Source organism: Rana temporaria, chromosome 2 (genome assembly GCF_905171775.1).
Source record: "Rana temporaria chromosome 2, aRanTem1.1, whole genome shotgun sequence".
Classification (NCBI taxonomy): domain Eukaryota; kingdom Metazoa; phylum Chordata; class Amphibia; order Anura; family Ranidae; genus Rana; species Rana temporaria.
The window spans coordinates 130,711,421-130,732,655 of record NC_053490.1 but is presented as its reverse complement, the minus strand read 5'-3'; the positions used below and the strand labels follow the sequence as shown (position 1 = coordinate 130,732,655).

At 45.7% G+C, this 21,235-nt stretch overlaps 1 protein-coding gene across 1 annotated transcript in view; it reads right to left on the bottom strand.

Annotated features, from left to right (window-relative positions):
- The window catches only part of TIMELESS (timeless circadian regulator), a 189,821-nt gene extending 178,888 nt beyond the window's left edge, over positions 1-10,933 (bottom strand). Inside the window, exon 1 of the mRNA XM_040341046.1 lies at positions 10,782-10,933. The gene's annotated coding sequence lies outside the window, so the exon portion shown is untranslated. The remainder of the gene's footprint in view (positions 1-10,781) is intronic.
- Positions 10,934-21,235: the final 10,302 nt, after the last annotated feature.

Below are 21,235 nucleotides of genomic sequence, written 5' to 3'. Positions count from 1 at the left end.
ATTGAAAAATGGCTCATGCTACATTTCATGCTGAATAAACAAAATTATTAATGTATCTTTACCACTTACGGACCGGGCCTCTTTCTGAGATTTGTTGTTTACAAGTTAAAATTATTATTTTTTGCTAGAAAATTACTTAGAACCCCCAAACAAATATTTTTTTTTTTTTCTAACACACTAGAGAATAAAATAGCGGTCATTACAATACTTTTTGTCACATCGTATTTGCACAGCGGCTTTACAAGCTCACGTTTTTTTGGAAAAAATACACTTTTTGAATAAAAAAATAAGACAACAGTAAAGTTAGCCCAATTTTCTTTTTTATATTGTGAAAAAAATGTTACTGCATAGGCGACATTTAAACATTTCTACAGGTTACCAGTTTTAAATTAAAGAGGTCTAGGGCTAGAATTATTGCTCTCGCTCTAACGATCGCGGCGATACCTCACGTGTGTTTTGAACACGGTTTTGATATGCGGTCACTTGTATTCCTATTACAAGGAATGTAAAGATCCCCTGTAATAGAAAAAAAAAAAAAAGCACGACAGGTCCTCTTAAATATGAGATTTGTTGTTTAAAAATACCTCAGATCTCATATTTACACACACAAAAAAAAAAAAAAAGAGCTTAAAGAGCTATGGGCGGAAGTGAAGTTTGACGTCGCTTCCACCCTCCCATGCTATGGAGCCGAGCGGGGGCCATCTTCCCCTCAGTCGGCAGCCAGCCAAGCATGGAAGAGGACCCCATCGCCTCCAACGCTTATCGTGGACCCCCTCTCCCGACCCCGATAAAAGTGCCCTCATGCCGAATTTGTCGCAGAGACCACTTTAATCTGAAACAGGACCACTCACTGAAGAATATGATACCAGGGTTATGGCAGCTAGCCGCTACCATAACAAAGATATTCCTCTTCAAAGTGCTGCCGTATATCGTGAGCCGGTCTGGAAGTGGTTAAAATAGAAAACTCTTAGGCCCCTTTCACACGGTCGGGCCGTTCAGGTCCGCCTGTTAGTTTTTTTGGCGGACCTGAACGGCCGCTCCATTCTTCTCTATGGAGCGTCGTATGTCAGCGGTGTCCATGGCAGATCAGATCAGTTGAGTAACTTGTATAGCGCTACAAATGCAAACTAAATAGCCTCAAGGCGCTTATTTCCATCTGGTGTCATCTAGGGCCGAAACAACTAATCGATTAATCGACAACTAATCGATTATGAAATTAATCGATTACAATTTTCGTAATTGATTAATCGGCCATAATGGTTTTAAAAAATAAAATAAAAAAATTAGCCCTTTATAGTACAAAAGAGCAAATCGCTACTGTAAATATTACTTTCACTGTCCCACAGTAAAAAAACGAACCCCTTACAGTAGCGATTATTTGCTCTCTTTTTGTACTTATTTTTGTTTTTTTAACCCCATTATGTTACTAAACATCTCAGGCCGGGGTCATACCTCTGTTTTTTGGTGCTTTTTGCAGAAACACACTACAGTTCATTTACAGGTTTTCCTATGGGACACATCCATGATTTTTCTTCAGCTGCTGCGTATTTGGAAAGGGCAAGGACTTTTTAAAGCAAAACGGTGCTATTTTGTTTTTTTTGGTTCAATATACTTCAATGGGGAAGCTGCAGAAAAGCATATAATGTGTTTTTTTCCGCAATTTGTGTTTTGTAATCTGCCAAAACAAATTGGCTAAATTTTTTTTCTTTTTAAGGCTATTATCCGATTAATCAAAGCAATAATCGGCCAACTAATCGATTATGAAAATAATCGTTAGTTGCAGCCCTAGTGTCATCCTTATCCTTCAGAAGAGGTGGGACTTCAGGAAAAACTTAAGACCCGATAGTTTTCTTCCATGCGGATATTTGTGGGAAGAGCATTCCATAGCCGTGATCCTTGGACTGCAAATCTTCATTCTCCCTTCGATTTGTAGTGGGACTTAAGATGTGGAAAAGGTTTTGATTAGTTGACGGGAAAACGCGATTGGGGGTGGGGGGGTGTAGAGTTTTATTTTCTTGCATAAGTATTGAGGAGCCTTTCCTTGAGTGCATTTGTGGGTGAGGCAGAGGGCCTTGAATGTGACCCGATCCTTTACGGTTAGCCAATGGAGGGGCCTCAGGCATGGGGTGATTGATTCCCAAGGTTTTTTTCCCGTTACCAATCTGGCTGCCGTGTTCTGGACGACTTGAAGGCGCGAGATCTGGTATTTAGGTAGTCCTAAGTAGAGGGAGTTTGCGTAGTCCAGTCGAGAATTGATGATTGTTCCGACTACTACCACTGTATCCTCTTCCAGGATGAAGGGGATGAGTCTGCGTAGTAGGCGGAGAACATAGTAGGATCCGCTGACTACTGATCCTATTTGTGCATCCATCGACATCTCTGAGTCAAAGGTGATTCCGAGGCTTTTAACTTTGGTGCTTGGGGTGATGATCTGTCCAAGGATGGTGGGTGGTGTCCATGAGGTCCTAGCTTTCGACTTTCGGTTTGCGTGGAGAAGTTCTGTTTTGGGTCCATTGAGTTTGAGTTAGCTCTCGGTCATCCAATCATCGATCAATGCAAGACATTTTTCTAATCCGTGATATTGGTCGTTTCTTTGGTGATGCAAAAGTAAAAAGTTAGGTGTCATCAGTGTAGGAGTAGAAGCACAGGTCCTGTTCGCTGATGATTTTGAGGAGTGGGTGGAGGTAGATGTTGAAAAGCACGGGTGACAGGGGAGATCCTTGATGGATTCCACAAGAAATGGTGCGTGTTTCCGAGGTGAAAGGTCCTAGTTTCACTGTCTGGGAACTATTTCCTAGGAAGGATGCGAACCAGGGCAGATCTGAGTCTGTGACTCCGGCTACTGTAAGGGCCCTTTCACACGGGGCGGATCAGTAATGATCTGCCTCCGTGTGTCCGTCAGCTCAGCGGGGATCGCTCTGTATATCCCTGCTGAGCCGGCGGCTGACAGGGCGGTCCCCGCACACTTTGCAGGGACCTCCCTGTCTTTTCTCCGCTCTCCCCAATGGGGGATCGGATGAACAAAGACCATGTGTCCGTGTTCATCCGATCCGATGACGGAAGAAAAAAAATAGGGTTTTGTTTTGTCCCCAAAATCGGATCTTTGCGGAGGCGGGCGATTACGGGGGTCAGCGGATGTTTATCCGCTGACACCTGCAATCACATAGGGACCAATGTATGTCCCTTTTTCATCCGCAAAGAGGTTCATGTGAGTAGAGTTTTGTGATCTACTGTGTCGAATGCTGCAGCAAGGTCCAGCAGCACCAGTAGACACGATTCTCTGTCATCTGCTGCTTCAGGGGGGGGGGGGGGGGGGGGGGTCATCCCATATTTTGAGAAGTGCCGTTTCTGTGACATGGCCGAGGTTGGATTTCTTAAGGAGGGGTTTGATTATGCCTTGTTTTAGGGAGAATGGAACAATACCTTCTTTAAACGATTGATTTACAAGATGTATTATGGTGGGTGCCAAGATATCGGTACATTCTTTCAAGAGTTTTGCAGAAATCTGGTGATGTGCCGTCGGAGGCTTCTGATGTTTTTGGTGGTGTCGATGGTGATTTGGACCAGCGAAAATTGTGTAGATTGTGGAAGATTTGTATGTATTTCCTCTTCTTGCTTTAGCTGAGTGAGGTTGGTTTGTTTTTTTCTGTTGAATTATTTCCTGAATGTTTTTGATTTTGTTGATGAAAAAATCCGATAGTTAATTACAGAATTCTTGAGTGTCGTTTGCTGGCGGCTCTAGACAGGTGGGGTTCATAGTCTAAGCGACTAGTTTGAAAAGTTCACGAGATCGGTTTAGGGCTTTTGAGATGGTGTTTGAGAAGTGTTCTTTTTTTGTTTTGAAGATTGCTTTGTGGTATTTCTTAGCGAGTGTTTTGTAGTTTGTGAGGTTTCCCTCTGTTGGGTTTCTCCTCCAGGCTCCTTCAGCGCTTCTGCGTTCTTGCTTCAGTAATATAAGTGTGACGCTAAACCAGCCGGAGTTGTTTTTGCGGAGGAGTGCTCTGCGTTTCGGGGAGACCGTGTCTGTTTGTAGTCGTGCCTTATTTAAGAAGTAGAGCGTTTGTTCCGTTGAGTAGTTTTGATTTAGCATTCCTATTTTCTCCGATAGTTTGGTTTTGAAGAGTTCAGAGTGTAGTTTCTTCTGGGATCTTGTCCAGTGTGTTGTTATTGAGTGTTTTGGAAGATGGTGTTGGTGGCAATTTAAAATTTTATAGCGTGATGGTCCCTCCATGGTAAAAGCATGTTAATGTCCAAATTTTGTTTGAAGATGAGGTCGAGAATGTGCCCTGAAACATGCGTGGGGGCATTTATCAGTAGCTGCAGACCTAGTTCTTCCAGTTGGTCGATGCAGGAGGTGGCGATGGGGTCCTGGATGGAGTTAGTCCAGGGGTTGAAGTCCCTGAGTAGCAGAAGATTTTTGGCTTTTAAGGTGTATGTCGAGATGAATTTGGTGAAAGGTGTGAGGTGGTGTGTCTTTGGTCCCGGTAGTCTGTAGCATAGCAGTATGTGGACGGTTTCCTCGGGTGTTTGAAGTTGCAGAGTGAGTGTTTCCATGAAAGGCAATGCATTTTGTAGAGTTGGTTTGATGATAGAAAGGTGGGATTTGTAGATCACTGCTCTTTGTCCTATTCTATGTTCGGTTAGGATGCAGTAGTTCTCCGTCACCAATTCTGTTAGGATGGTGTTACAGTCAGGTGTTAGCCAGCTTCCCGTGATAAAGAGGCAGTCTGTATTGTTTTGGGTGATGAAGTCGTGGATTTCCTGTCTGTGCTTGACTGCCGATCTGGTGTTGATCAGGGCACATAAGTGTTGTAGTTAAAGTGGTGCCTTTCCTGTTTTTGGTGGTCGATTGTGGATTGATTCTTAGAAGTTGTTCTTTCCGTAATATTTTTTGGGTGGAGGTTTGTAGTGTTGCGGCGGCAATCTTTTGGCTGTGGAGGGTGTCCGCTGAATATTTAATGCTGCACATGATTAAAAAATAAAAGACTGATGGTGCTGGGGTGATGCGATGATGATACAGATGGAAATGATGATGAAGAAGATAAAGGTCCTCTTAAAAAAAAAGATAAAGGTGACAGGACAGCGATGGTCCCGGAGATATGGCGAAGATGATGCCGACGTGCTGGTGGCGACGATGGCAGATGATAGAACCCAAACTGACCTGACCGCCCCCCGTTGATCCTGAGGAAGGAGAAAAACCCCAGCCGAGCCTGGCCAATTTGCTACTGCAGGGGGAGAAATTCCTTCCTGATCCCCAGAGAGGCGATCGGTGAACCCTGGATCTGACCCCGACGGGTGGGGGAGCTCCGGAGTTTGGAGAGGGCACGCCAGCCTGCTGAAGAGGAAAAATTGGGAGGAAAGATATGGGCTGGCCGGAGTTAGGCCGCAGCCCCGGTCTGTCCTGGTAGTCTACTAACGCAGGAGGGGGGCGCCCGGGGGCGGCAGGCGGCTGCGGACGGCGCGGAGGTAAGCTGGGGAGCTAAATTGGTGTGGAGCCGGGTCTAGGGGAAGCTAGTATAGACCGTTCAGGCTCACATTTGGTGGGGGTAGAGCACTGAGAAATCCGTGGATGTTTGTCCTGGACGGCCAGAGCTCTGGCACACACGTCCGTTCCACTGGATTGTGTGTGTAACTGAGCAAAGAGGTGCTAAAACTGTAGCAAGCTGCTGGCTGAGGGGGGCACTTAAAGGAGGGAGGGACTAGGAGCAGCAAAGAGGGACCAGAGGAGAGGAGGATACAGGCTACTCTGTGCAAAATCAACTGCACAGAGGAGGCAAGTATAAAACGTTTGTTATTTATAATTTTTTTTTAACGAGCCTTTACAATCACTTTAACCCCTTCCTTACCAGGCCATAATAATATGACGGGTGGACGTCATATGATGTCTTTTCTTCCCGGCCACCTAGGGCGCGTGCCCGGCGACCGCGATGTCCGCCGGGCACCCGCGATTGCTGGCGATCATGGCAGGAGTGTGGATCTTTGCCTGTAAACACACAGATCCACCTCCTGTCAGAGGTGAGGAGACCGATGTGTGTTCCCAGTACAGAGGAACACACATCGGTCTCCTCCCCTTGTGAGTCCCCTCCCCCTAAAGTAAGAATCACTCCCAGGGAACAAATTAACCCCTTCAGCGCCCCCTAGTGTTAACCCCTTCCCTGCCAGTCACATTTACACAGTAATCCGTGCAGTTTTATAGCACTAATCGGTGTATAAATGTGAATGGTCTCTAAAATATGTCAAAAGTGTCTGATATGTCTTCCGCAATGTCAGGATCACAATAAAAAAAAAAAAAAAAAAAAAAAAAAAGAGATTACCGCCATTACTAGTAAAAAAACAAAAGTAAGAAATAAAAACGCCATCAATCAGCAGCCGAGGATCGGGACAATGTCTCCCTGGCTTTGATTAGCACAGCGCCGTGCTCACTTCCTGGCGGGCTCTGCACGTGTTCTATGCGAACAAGCCAGAGCTCATCCTTAGCGATGGGCACCCGCGATTGGCAAGTAACTGAGCAGGACCGTGGATCTCTGTGTGTAAACACAGAGATCCACGTCCTGTCAGGGAGAGGAGACCAATGCTGTGTCCCTTGTACATAGGGACACAGATCGGTCACCTCCCCAGTCAGTCCCCTCCCCCTACAGTTAGAACACTAACTAGGCTCCACATTTAACCTCTTCCTCGCCCCCTAGTGTTAACCCCTTCCCTGACAGTCACATTTATACAGTTATCAGTGCATGTTTATAGCACTGTTCACTGAATAAATGTGAATGGTCCCAAAAATGTGTCAAAAGTGTCCGATGTAGCCGCTATAATGTCGCAATCCCAATAAAAATCGCAGATCGCCGCCATTCCTAGTAAAAAAAAACATTAAAAAAAAATCATAATTATGTCCCCTATTTTGTAGGCACTATAACTTTTGCGCAAACCAGTCATTATACGGTTATTGGGATTTTTTTTTTTTACCAAAAATATGTAGAAGAATACGTATCGGCCTAAACTGAGAAGATTATTTTTTTTTTTTTTTTAAATGGGATATTTATTATAGCAAAAAGTAAAAAATAGTGGGTTTTTTTTTCAAAATTTACGCTCTTTTTTTGTTTATAGCCCAAAAAATAAAAACCGCACAGGCGATCAAATGCCACCAAAAGAAAGCTCTATTTGTGGGAAAAAAAGGACGTCAATTTTGTTTAGGAGCCAAGTCGCACGACCGCACAATTGTAAGTTAAAGCGACGCAGTGTGTGAAATTTCGCCTGGGCAGGAAGGGGGTATATGTGCACAGTAAGCAAGTGGTTAATGCATTCTATGCATTAAGGTGAAAAACCTTTTTTAGAGCTGCAGCCCCCTCCCTGTTTTATTTACATGGACGCTTTCATCCTCTGTTCGGGAACGAGCACACCATCTGTAGCTGGTGTCTCGTGTCCCGATTGATAGCAGCGCAGCCATCGGCTCCCGCTGCTGTCAATCAAATCCAACTTCGGGGGTGCCAGGGGCCGAGTCGCACATTCGTGTCTATAGACGCAGAATGCTGGACTCAGGCGCGCGCCCGTAAGTTAACCCACAGGGAGAGCGCTTCTCCTAGGGGGTTATCTAAAGTGAGGAGCCATGAGAGCCGCGGGGGACCCCAGAAGTCGGTGTTCAGGGCCACTCTGTGCAAAACGAGCTGCACGGTGGCGGTAAGTATGACATGTTTGTTAATTTTAATAAACGATCCTTTACAATCACTTAAAGGCTAGATACACACACAACTTTTTTTCGTTTAACTAACATTCCTTGCTGTGACTTTGTGTTCTTGCAGCCATTGGTTGCTAGTGCCAGTTGGCTGCTGGTCAGATGATGTCGCACAGCGCGACCACCCCCCCCCCCCCCCCCTCCACAGACATCGCACAGCGCGACCCCTCCACAGATGTCGCACAGCGTGACCGACCCCCCCCCCCCCTCCACAGACGTTGCACAGCACAACCCCCCCCCTCCACAGACGTCGCACAGCGCGACCCCCCCTCCACAGATGTCGCACAGCGCGACCCCCCCCTCCACAGACGTCGCACAGCGCGACCCCCCCTCCACAGACGTCGCACAGCGCGACCCCCCCCCCCTCCCCAGACGTCGCACAGCGCGACCCCCCCCCCTCCCCAGACATCGCGACACCCCCCCCTCCCCAGACATCGCGACCCCTTCTCCAAAGACGTTGCACAGCGCCACCCACCTCTCCACAGACTTTGTATAATGTGAAAGGAGCAGTGGCGGCCCGTCCATAGGGGGCGCCCGGGCGCCGCCCCCCCCCTCCCCAAGTCAGTTAAAAAATTATAATAATAAAAAAAAAAAAAAAAAAAAAATTTTTTTTTTTTTAAACATGTCCCTTTAAAAAAAAAAAATGCAAAAAAGGTCCTTATGTGCACTGTGTCGGGCGCCGGGTGCAGTTCGGTACGAGTAGCGCCACGTCTGTGCAATCACAAGATTGCAGACGAGGCGCTACATTGGCAGGAAAAAAATGCATTTGTGGCGGAGCCGATCGCGCCACTTGCTTCCGGCGTATTGAACTATATTGTGGCCGGGCGCGTGCACTGTACCCAGTATATTGCTGTGCATAGTGCCGACATCAGGAAGTGACGTCGGCACTATGCATCTCAGAGGGACGCATCCCCGTCAGCCACACATCCCCGTGAGCAACATATCCCCGTGAGAGCCAGCCGTTCTACAGGTACAGAAGCAGGCTCAGTAATTAGTAAAAGTGTCCCTGTTTGTTGAATACAGAAGGGTGCATCACAGTCGTAGTGAAGGAATCAGTGCAGTAATAAATGAAATGGTGACATGAAACCAGAGGGGTCATAGCAAGAGGAAAGGGTGAGGATCATGTGCAGTGGAGAGTGTGGGGGTTGGTATGTGGGGTGGTGGAGGTACTGTGATCTGATCTGAGGAGAGCAGAGCGTGTGTTATCCTGTCAGTGTCATACAGCAGCACCTTGTACTGTGATCTGTGATGATCGGACTGCAGGTGGAGGGAGATCTGCTTCTGTGTCCCGGGAATCAACTCTGCCCTAAAATCAGAGATTCACCCGACAGTGTGCTGCTGTGTCAGAGAGACATGTGTCAGGCAGGAGAGGGGAGAGAAGGGGGGCCATGGGGGACTGATCTAATGCTTAATGCTTCTCTTATTCATTACTAAATCCCTGGTGAAGGACAGTGATACATCTCCCTCTCTCATCTATCTATCTATCTATCTATCTATCTATCGAATTATCTATCTATCGAATTATCTATCTATCTATCTATCTATCTATCTATCTATCTATCTATCGAATTATCTATCTATCGAATTATCTATCTATCTATCTATCGAATTATCTATCTATCGAATTATCTATCTATCTATCTATCTACCTACATGTATGTCTCTCTAGTTATCTATCTATCTATCTACATGTCTGTCTCTCTATCTATCTATCTATCTATCTATCTATCTATCTATATACATGTCTGTCTCTCTATCTACATGTATGCCTCTCTAGTTATCTATCTATCTATCTATCTATCTATCTATCTATCTATCTATCTGTCTCTCTAGTTATCTATCTATCTATCTATCTATCTACATGTCTGTCTCTCTAGTTATCTATCTATCTATCTATCTATCTATCTATCTATCTATCTATCTATCTATCTATCTACATGTCTGTCTCTCTAGTTATCTATCTATCTATCTATCTATCTATCTATCTACATGTATGTCTCTCTAGTTATCTATCTATCTATCTATCTACATGTCTGTCTATCTATCTATCTATCTATCTACATGTATGTCTCTCTAGTTATCTATCTATCTATCTACATGTCTGTCTGTCTCTCTATCTATCTATCTACATGTCTGTCTCTCTAGTTTATCTATCTATCTATCTATCTATCTATCTCTCTAGTTATCTATCTATCTATCTATCTAGTTATCTATCTATCTATCTACATGTCTGTCTCTCTATCTATCTATCTATCTATCTATCTACATGTCTGTCTCTCTATCTATCTATCTATCTATCTATCTATCTATCTATCTATCTACATGTCTGTCTCTCTAGTTTATCTATCTATCTATCTATCTATCTATCTCTCTAGTTATCTATCTATCTATCTATCTAGTTATCTATCTATCTATCTACATGTCTGTCTCTCTATCTATCTATCTATCTATCTATCTACATGTCTGTCTCTCTATCTATCTATCTATCTATCTATCTATCTATCTATCTATCTATCTATCTATCTATCTATCTATCTGTCTCTATCTATCTATCTATCTATCTATGTGTATGTCTCTCTAGTTATCTACATATCTATCTATCTGCATTTCTGGTTATCTATTTTTCCATCTACATGTCTTTATCTATCTATATGCATGTATATCTATCTATCTATCTATCTATCTATCTATCTATCTGTCTGTAGGCCCTATTGCCCTATTGCGGGCGACTGATCGGGGGGGGGGGGGGGTTGGTTGTGGTATTGTTTGCGCCCCCCCCCAACAAATGGAGCACCAGCCGCCACTGGAAAGGAGCGCATAGCACACAATACTGTTGCCTTCAAATCACTGATGGGTGAATACACAGCACATTGTACTCCCATAGACAGGACAGTGAGTACAGTCCTATACAGCATAAAGAACAGGGACATTCACAACCCTCCCCATCCACAACTTAGAGACAGCAGGGTGCTCTGCATGCTGGGACATGGAGTTCCAGAGTTTCCAGAGAGCCAATGAGTTCCTGATAGCGAGTGCTGAGCCCACGACCACTTACCTGCCTCACAATCTACTACACGAGGGGACAAGTTCCTCGCCTTCCAATCGCCATACTGCAGCGCTACCCCCCACAACCTCGGAGGATTGGGCAGCCCGTACTGGCGCGGGAACCTCCAGTCAGCCTCCTGTGTGACAGCCCAGCCTCGGGTTTTACCAACTTACACACATGGAGGGGGCAGTCTATACTCTATTAGGTGGTACTTTCTACCTACTCTTAGGCCAGCTTCATTAAATGATCGTTCATATCTTTATTATATATCGTGTCAGAGCTCCTAGCGTCCATAAACTGAATCACCGGGGGGTGTATAGACCCATGATTTTCCGTCCCCCCCTAGCTAGAGTTATGAGCCAGTCCACTCTGAGACGTCCGGTTGTTGTTGGCGCGTAATTTGTAGTGGAGGAGAGTTACCTCATAATACCTTGGAGACTGGGCTGACATGGCCTACGGTGTAACGTGACCTACACCCGCTCCCTCTGTAAAGTCCTACGAAGAGGTGAGTGATGGGGGTCTTGTGAGGAGTTGGGGAACGACAGTGGTGACACCACCCATCATTTCTTTCAAGTATAGTTGCAATCCCTATTGGACGTTATAGAATCTCGGAGAAGTCCACTTGGAGATCTCCTCACCAGAGGGCTTGGCCACCTCATATGTAGAAAAGAAGGGAATCCATACCAAGAGAAATACAGGGGTTGCCAATGAGGTCCTTGCATCCTAAACCTGCACTATCTTACAGATCTAATGGCTTCTACACTTCCAATGTCAATGGCCTGGAAGAAGTAAGCGGAAAGGTATTCTGACATCGCTGACTGTGTGCTTGTTCCAAGTCAGTGATTTGGAAAGTACTGGTCAAGAGCAGTGCCGGCCCAAGACATTGTGCTGCCTGGGACCAAGAATGAAATTCTGCTCCCCCCCCCCCCCCCCCAAATAAATCACGCCCACCAAAATGCCCCCACATTCATTATTTTATATCATGATAACTAAAGGGGACCCGTCATGGCTCTATACATGTATAAAGAGAACCTGTCATGGCTCTATACATGTATAAAGAGAACCTGTCATGGCTCTATACGTGTATATAGAGGACCTGTCATGGCTCTATACGTGTATATAGAGGACCTGTCATGGCTCTATACGTGTATATAGAGGACCTGTCATGGCTCTATATGTGTATATAGAGGACCTGTCATGGCTCTATATGTGTATATAGAGGACCTGTCATGGCTCTATATGTGTATATAGAGGACCTGTCATGGCTCTATATGTGTATATAGAGGACCTGTCATGGCTCTATATGTGTATATAGAGGACCTGTCATGGCTCTTTACAGTTAAAGGAATATAAAGAGGACCTGTCATGGCTCTTTACATTTAAAGGAATATAAAGAGTACTTGTCATGGCTCTATACATGTATAAAGGCGTATAACGAGGACCTGTCATGGCTCTATACATATATTCAGGAGTATGAAGGGACCTGTGCATTGCCAGCAAACTAACCATGTACACTAATTGTGGGTTTTTTTTGGTACCAAAAATATGTAGAAGAATACATATTGGCCTAAACTGATGAAGAAATTCGTTTTTTTATTGTAGCAAAAAGTAAATAAAAGAATAAATATATATAATTTTTAAATTGTCGTTTTTTTGTTGTTCATGGCACAAAAAAATTAAAAACCGTCAGTAGGGCTTTGGACGGTGTCAGTAGGGCTTTGGACGGTGTCAGTAGGGCTTTGGACGGTGTCAGTAGGGCAGTGGACAGTGTCAGCAGCATTGTACCTCCATCCAAAAACCTGAATCAGCTCTACTGAACCCAACCCCATACAAACTGTTCATAAAGTGGCACTGTGCAACCTTACCTTCCAGGAGCTGCTGCAAAGATGTGGCCCTCCATTCACTGTCTCTGGAGTGCACAGACAGACAGTGCAGTGTGACCTGGCTGCAGGACATAAGCCCTGCTGGAGTGGGGAAAGAAAGGAGGGGTTTGCATGCTGTAAGGGGGTAGCTGATAGAAGGGGGGTAGGCGACAGAGGGAAGGATGGTTGACACAGAGGGGGGGTTGCTGACAAAGAGGCAGAGAGGGGAGTGGCTTACAGAGAAGGGTGGGCTGACAGAGAGGGGTGGGTTGCTGACAGAGAAGGGGGCTGATGGGGGTTGCTGACAGAGGGGGGTGGCTTACAGGGGGTGGCTTATAGAGGGGGGCGGGCTGACAGAGTGGATTGGCTTACCGAGGGGGGCACTGACAAGGGGGGTTGATGACAGGGAGAGGGCTGACTGGGGGGTTGCTGACAGGGAGGGGGGGCTGACGTGGGCTTGATGACAGAGGGGGGCTTGCTGAAATAGAGGGGGCTGATAGGGGGGGTTGCTGACAGAGAGGGGGCTGACAGGGGGTTGTTGCTGACAAGTGTTGCTGACAGCCAGGGGGAGGCTGGCAGATGGGCGGGTGGAAGAGCGGATGACACAGAGACCTTATCCCAGTCAGATGAAACAGCGCGCCAGGCAGGGTGCGGGTCTCGGGGTGGTCGCGATCACCCACAGTCCAGCCCGCACATGTGTCAAATCCGGACAAGCCCTACGGCCCGCTCCTGTCATCACTACAGCAGCTCGCTGACTGCTTTCCTCCAGCTGTGCTTCTCACAGGCAGCGGAACGGGCTGGCAGGGGCGTCAGACCCATTGTACTGTGGCAGGCGCAACACTATAAAGTGCCTCATGCGCTGTGGCATTAGAAGAATTGTGATATCTCTGACTTTTCAGTCCAACAAGACTGTCTATTACTCTGAAATTCCTCTATTGCCGTTCTATGGAAGCAGTAAGGTTTAAAGAGCACACCAAATGCTTAAAGTGGAGTTCCACCCATAAATATAACATTACATCAGTAGTTTTTTAAAAAAAGGCCTTAGTCCTTTAAGAATTATTTCTTTTTTTTTAGATGCCTTCAAAGTGTTGTTGCTAGGCAGAATAGTTAATCTTCCCTCTTCCTGCACCTAGGTGCTTAAGCTTCCTAACCTACACCGCACAGACTCCTGGGAATGTAGTGGGTGTAACTTTCCAGGAGTCTGTGCACTCCCCAGTCTCAAAGAATCATGTGACTTGGACAGTACAGGTGCTGAAACCTGATCTGAAACCTATTACACTGCTTGTACAGCACTGAGCATGTGCGAGATCTGCAAGGCTGAAATCCATGAAGTCATACAGTCTGGCTTCATGATGCCCACACTTAAGATGGCCCCAGTCAATTTCTATTTTATAAAGTGTCTAAATGCTGTAACAACCTAACAAAACGGACCTTAGTTTACAGGCCAACTTTACTAGAATACATTAAGCTTGTGTATTACAGGGGTATTTATATTTAAAAAGTGAAATTGTGGCTGGAACTCCGCTTTAAATAACTTCTTTATTAACCACTTCCATACAGGGCACTTACGCACCTTCCTGCCCAAGCCAATTTTCAGCTTTCAGCACTGTCGCACTTTGAATGGCAATTGCGCGGTCATGCTACACTGTACCCAAACAAAATTGGCGTCCTTTTTCCCCCACAAATAGAGATTTCTTTTGGTGGTATTTGATCACCTCTGCAATTTTTTTTTTTTTTTTTGCGCAACAACTAAAAAAAGACTGACAATTTTGAAAAAAAATTACGTTTTTATTTTTTTCTGTTAATTTTTTTGTAAATAAGTACGATTTCTCTTTCAATTACGGGCACTGATATGGCGGCACTGATGGACATCGATGAGGTAGTACTGACGGGCACAGATGAGGTGGCACTGATTGGCGGCGCTGGTATGCGGCACTAATGGGCACTGATGGGCACACATAGGCGGCACTGATGGGCACTCATGGGCGGCACTGATGGATAATTATGGGTGGCACAGATGGGCACTGATAGGTGGGCACTGGGCATGGATGGGCACTGTGGGGTGGCACTGATGGACACTGTGGGGTGACACTGATGGACACTGTGGGGCGGCACTGATTTACACATGTTGCCAGTCAGTGCCCATTTGTGGGCACTGATTGGCATCTTTTTTTATTGCTTTTATTTTTTTTTCAAGACTTTTTTTTTTTTTTGCCCTTCCCTGGTGGTCCAGGGTGGGCTTCCCTGGTGGTCCATGTGGCGATCTGAGGGGGGGCTGCGCTGATAAACAATCAGCCCGAACCCCCCCTGTCAGGAGAGCCGCCGGTCGGCTCTACTCTACTCGCGTCTGTCAGACGCGAGTGAGGAAGAGCCATTAACGGCTCATCACGTGGTAAAGAGTCTCTGTGAGAGACTCTTTACCGAGATCGGTGTTGCGGGGTGTCAGACTGACACCCTGCAACAACGATCGCCGCGATGCGCGCCCCCAGGGCGCCCCCAACGGCTGAGAATCCTGAGGACGTCATATGACGTCCAGTCAGGATTCTACAACCACTTCGCTGACGTCAATTTGTCATTGGCGGGCGGCAAGTGGTTAACTTCACTTTTCTTCATAGATAGCACTGCTGTCCATGTACAAACACGCATTGAATAAAGTATAACAGACAGAAAATGGCGGTTCAAATATTCAATCTTGTCATTCAACATAAAATGGTGGATATCTCTATCTCTCTCTCTTCTCCCCCCCCCCCCCCCTGTGGTTTGCAACTTGGTTTGCAGTGTTGCTTTAGCTTGTTAAGATGGATGTGACTTAGTTCGGTGGAACAACAGTTAGATGACTTTGTTTGGTGGAACTACAAGTGAATACAGTTCTGATCACACTATTTTCAATAAGAACATATATATAACTTGTGTAACATACCTATTTAGGTCCTTGCTTCCATAAAACTGAACTCTGTATGTCTGCTCTCTGTCTTCATGTGGAATGAATGCAGCACATGTACAGTATTAGGAACCTCCCAGACAGAAAGGATGCAAAGGTAGCTGTCATAGGTCAAGACTCTGCTCAATGTGAGATTAGCTGTGATTGGCCAAGGACTCCTGATGAGTCACAAAAGCTTCTCTATGCTTTCTGGTATGAATTCTACTGTGTAATAAGCTTACCTTCACTGTGATATAAATAAATGATTCTTAACCACTTGCCTACTGTGCACATACACCCCCTTCCTGCCCAGAAGAGATTTTAGCTTCCGGGACTGCGTCGCTTTAACTGACAATTGCGCGGTCGTGCGACGTGGCTCCCAAACAAAATTGACGTCCTTTTTTCCCCACAAATAGAGCTTTCTTTTGGTGGTATTTGATCGCCTGTGCAGTTTTGATTTTTTGGGCTATAAACACTACTCGAATGATAACAATCACAATTTCAAATAGTAAAAATCAAAGAGTGTAAATTTTGAAAAAAAACACTATTTTTTACTTTTTGCTATAATAAATATCCCATTTTTTTTAAAAAATATATTTTTTTTTCTCAGTTTAGGCCGATACGTATTCTTCTACATATATTTGGTAAAAAAAAAAAATCGCAATAACCTGGTTTGCGCAAAAGTTATAATGCCTACAAAATAGGGGACATAATCTTTTTTTTTTTATTTATTTTTTTACTAGGAATGGCGGCGATCTGTGTGTTTTTTCGGGACTGCGACATTATAGCGGACACATTTTTGGGACCATTCACATTTATACAGTGAACAGTGCTATAAATATGCATTGATTACTGTATAAATGTGACTGGCAGGGAAGGGGTTAACCACTAGGGGGCGGGGAAGGGGTTAAATGTGCATCCTGGGTGTGTTCTAACTGTGGGGGGAGGGGGTGACTGGGGGAGGTGACCCATCTGTGTCCCTATTTACATGGGACACAGATCTGACGTCCTGTCGGAACAATAGAGCATTCCACCCGCCGTCATTTGACCGCGGGCGGATGTTAAGTGGTTAAAGGACACAACATACAACTGTTATATGACATTCAAGCATAAAATCACAGTGAATAACTTTGCTTTTGTCTCTCACATATAAACATGTGCACTACATTTAGGTACTTAGCAGGTTTAGCTGTATATACATGTAGGTTATATTGGCTACCTAGGACATGTTCTAGCTGGCCAGCTACTCCCACCAAAATTACTTCTAATTCTTGTTCTCTATAGTGGATGTGAACATGAATTTGGGAAATTTTCTATCAGGTTCTCAACTTCCAAGTGTCTTTTATTACTCTCAAGTAGAACAACTAACTTCTGTATAGGACGTTCCAACCTGAGTGGAGTAGTGAGACGTTTTCCCTTTTTGTCAAGTTTTCTGTGGACTCTAGACTTATAAGACCATCATCTACATAGAAGTTTTTCTTAAGAAAATTTGCTGCTGATGGAAATCCTTTTCATTTTAATTAGCCAAGTACTTCATACCATAATTGGCACAACTCAGAGACGATGCTGCTCCAAACAAATGTACTTTCATTCTGTATTCTGCTGGCTCTGTATCTGTATCTCCGTCCTCCCACCATAGGAACCTCAGGAAATCTCTATCTTCATTCTTCACATGGAACTGGTGGAACATTTTTTCAACATCACACATGACTGCTATGGGATACTTTCTGAATCTACAGAGTACTCCAGGCAGAGTGTTTGTAAGATCTGGTCCTTTTAGTAGATGATCGTTCAATGCAACACCATCATACTTTGCTGAGCAATCAAATACTACTCTAATTTTATCTGGTTTCTTTGGGTGATAAACACCTTGATGTGGGATGTACCACACTTCTTCTTTAGGTTGGTTATTCACCTCTGCATGTCCTTCTTCAAGGATGCCTTTCATGAATTTCAAATAATCATGCTTGAATTTGGGATCTCTTCCCATCTTTTTCTTCAAGCATTTCAATCTTGCAAGGGGCAAGATTTCTGTTATTTGGCAGACAAGTTCGTTCTCTGAAGGGTAAGGGCATTTGAAGATAACCTTGTTGATTCTGCTGAATACTTTCTTCTAGAGTGTGTACGAACTTTATGTCTTCCTGGGATACACTCTTTTCTTCAGAACTTATGTCTGCGAAGTCAGATTCAAGGATCTTGATTACCTTTACTGAACTTACAGTTGGTAGCTCTTGGACAGATATTCGATGACACAATCCTGTTACCTGTCTTGAGTTCGCAATCTGCTGTTTTCCTCCAACACCCCATCCTAGATCAGTTCGAACAGCGTAGGGTTCACCCTTTTACTCCTGTGATTACCTCTCGTGGTACCAAAGCTTCGGGACAATCGTAGCCTATCAACACTCCGACACCAAATTCCTTCAGCAGGGACATCTCATGAGATATGATAGGTGCTCCCATTTATTGGCTGTTTCACAGGTAGGTATGCGATCTCGATCTAGAGGTATGTCGTCTTTCGTATAAGATGAAGGTAGATTAAATGTGAGGTTTGAATTAGGGTTGTCCCGATACCGATACCAGTATCGGGACCGATACCGAGTATTTGCGGGAGTACTCGTACTCCCGCAAATACCCCCGATACCGAAATAGAATACTTGTTCCCATAACTCCCCCCCCCCCCCCCCCCCTCGTCGCCGCAAACCCATCGCCGCAAACCCGCCGCCGTTAATCAGCGTGCGGGGAACATTACAGCTTTCGTTTGAATAGCTGTATCCCCGCCGCGTATAGACACTCCCCCTTGCGCGGGATTGGACGGATCCAGAGCAAGGGGGAGTGTCTATACGTGGCGCGGATACAGCTATTTAAACAAAAGCTTAAATGTTCCCCGCACGGCGTCCGCTCCATAGGGCACGATTGGGCGTCCCCCCCCCCCCCCCCTCCTGGAATCAGTGACACACATTTAGCCGCGGCCGCCTCTCGCACCTGCGATTGTCACTGTCTCTCTGTCATGTAGGTCAGCGGGACAGAGAGTCAGTCAGTCAGTCATTTGTTTACCTTATGCTCCGCTCCCGCCCCTATTTTCCGGCCAGCCAATAGATGATCGCTCACTCCCCCTACAGTCCAGGCCAGTCCAGTGCTCGTCCTGGCGGCGTGACGTCACTGACGCCGGGAGGGGATCATCGTGGAACTGATGGGAGGAGCGTAGAGAGCTGTACCAAGAGGAGCCAGCGCCGCTGTTTAGGCAAGTTTAACACACAGACACACACACTTGTAAAATGGCTCACTACTCGAATGATAACAATCACAATTTCAAATAGTAAAAATCAAAGTGTATATTTACCAAATATTACCATGCAGCAGGTGTGTTCCTTTAGTGCATTGGGCAGCCATTAAAAAAAATGTCAGTGTAAACATTAATAGTATTAATGTTTGCACTGACATTTTTTTAATGGCTCCCCAATGCACTAAAGGAACACACCTGCTGCATGGTAATATTTGGTATTATACACTTTGATTTTTACTATTTGAAATTGTGATTGTTATCATTCGAGTAACTCGAATAATAACAATCACAAATTCATATAGTAAAAATCAAAGTGTATGATTACCAAGTGTATTACTATGCAGCAGGTGTGTTCCTTTAGTGCATTGAGGAGCCATTAAAAAAATGTCAGTGCAAACATTAATACGTACAAAGTGCGCCAATGTGTGTTGCATTACTGCACTGCAAAGCCAGTCTACTTTTACTGACTTCCCTTCTGAAAATACTAGTTTCTTGGCTGGAATATGTGGGGGACATGGCTGGAATATGTGGGGGGACATGGCTGGAATATGTGGGGGGACATGGCTGGAATATGTGGGGGGACATGGCTGGAATATGTGGGGGGACATGGCTGGAATATGTGGGGGGACATGGCGGAATATGTGGGGGGACATGGCGGAATATGTGGGGGGACATGGCTGGAATATGTGGGGGGACATGGCTGGAATATGTGGGGGGACATGGCTGGAATATGTGGGGGGACATGGCTGGAATATGTAGGGGGACATGGCTGGAATATGTGGGGGGACATGGCTGGAATATGTGGGGGGACATGGCGGAATATGTGGGGGGACATGGCGGAATATGTGGGGGGACATAGCTGCATTTGGGGACACATTTTAAAAAAGTATCGGTATTCGGTATCGGCGAGTACATAAAAAAAAGTATCGGTACTCGTACTCAGTCCTAAAAAAGTGGTATCGGGACAACCCTAGTTTGAATGAAGTCCTCTAACTCTCAGTCCTTTAACCTTTTGACTGTTCACTAATGTGTCTCTCCCCGTCATTGTGGTGAGCTTGAGCTTCACTGGTTTTGTAGCCACTTGTAATTTCTTGCAGATTTCTTGATCAATGAAGGTGACGTCGCTTTGGGCATCCATTAGTGCATAGGCGTATACCTTCTTGTTCCTCCTTTTAGGATTTGAAATGCATACTGGTACAACCATTGATGTGCTATTGCTTTCTCCTTCCCTTACTCTGCAAGGGGAATACTGATACTTTCTTTCCCTGTTCGTCTTTCAGGACAGGTACTGTAGAGAGACACAGGCTCCTCCCCTCACAGGAAACACCGCCTTCCAATTAGGAATTTAAGCCTCATCCTCCCTCAGCTCCTCGGTTTATGGTGTTTCCTCCGGAGGGGAGACACCGCTTGGGGCCAAGGGCCAGACAGCTGGGGAAGCTGAGGCCAATATTCCTGAGAGGGGGGACCTGTTCTCCCTGGGCTCAGGGCTATTTTTTTGAAGCATGGCGTCCTGGCTGGCTGGGGAAGCTACTTACCCAGGACATCGCCGTGTAGCGTCCCGCGGACATTCCTGGGGTGGTTTCGACCGCGGAGGCCCATTTTCCTAATCGCACAGGGGTGGCGCTGCAGGCGGTGTGCACACTCCCTGTGAGAAATCACAGTCGGCCAGGAAGCTGGGCCGGACCGGATGCCGAGTGACGTCAGTTCCGGGGGGGCGGGCACTTCCGCCGGATACGCGTCACTGGTCCCAGACGCTGCAGTGTGAAAAGGCCTGACGCTGGGCTGGTGCGGCCTCTCTCTTCTCAGCCGTAGGGTCGGCGTTTTTGGAGGCAGTCGCGACCACATTACTCAGCGAGATGTCGGAAGCAGAGGCTTCCCGTGCACCTCCAGATGACGACAGCACCAGCCACTCTAAGGTAAGGAGAACCCTGGGGTGGTGTTCCCTTATCATGTTACACAGCTTCACTGGTGATTTTGTTGTTTTCTTCTCCTGGTGGTCGGGGAGTTTTATTTGTGTAGTGTGTCTAGAACCCTGGTGGTGGTTGGTCCTGGAACACTCCTGGTGGTTACCTGTTTTAAGCGCTGGGCTCTCTCTCATTAGCCTCCACTTTTCTTCTGTGTTTTTCAGAAATCCACAGAAAAATCAGCCCACAGTTACAAGAAGAAATGCCCTTCCTGCAGATCTTCCCTTAGTGAGAGTTGGAACAAAGCACTCTGCAGGAGATGTATTGAGGGGCTGGTTAAGGAAAGGGAGGCAGAGCAGGCATCTGAATTAGCAGCTTCTATGAAAGAGCTTTCTGGCACCTTTCAATCCTTTAAAGATATTTTTGCTAATTTTCAGTTGCCCCAAAGCAGCCCTTCTGTAGCGCAACAGGTAATTCCACCCAATCCTGAGGTT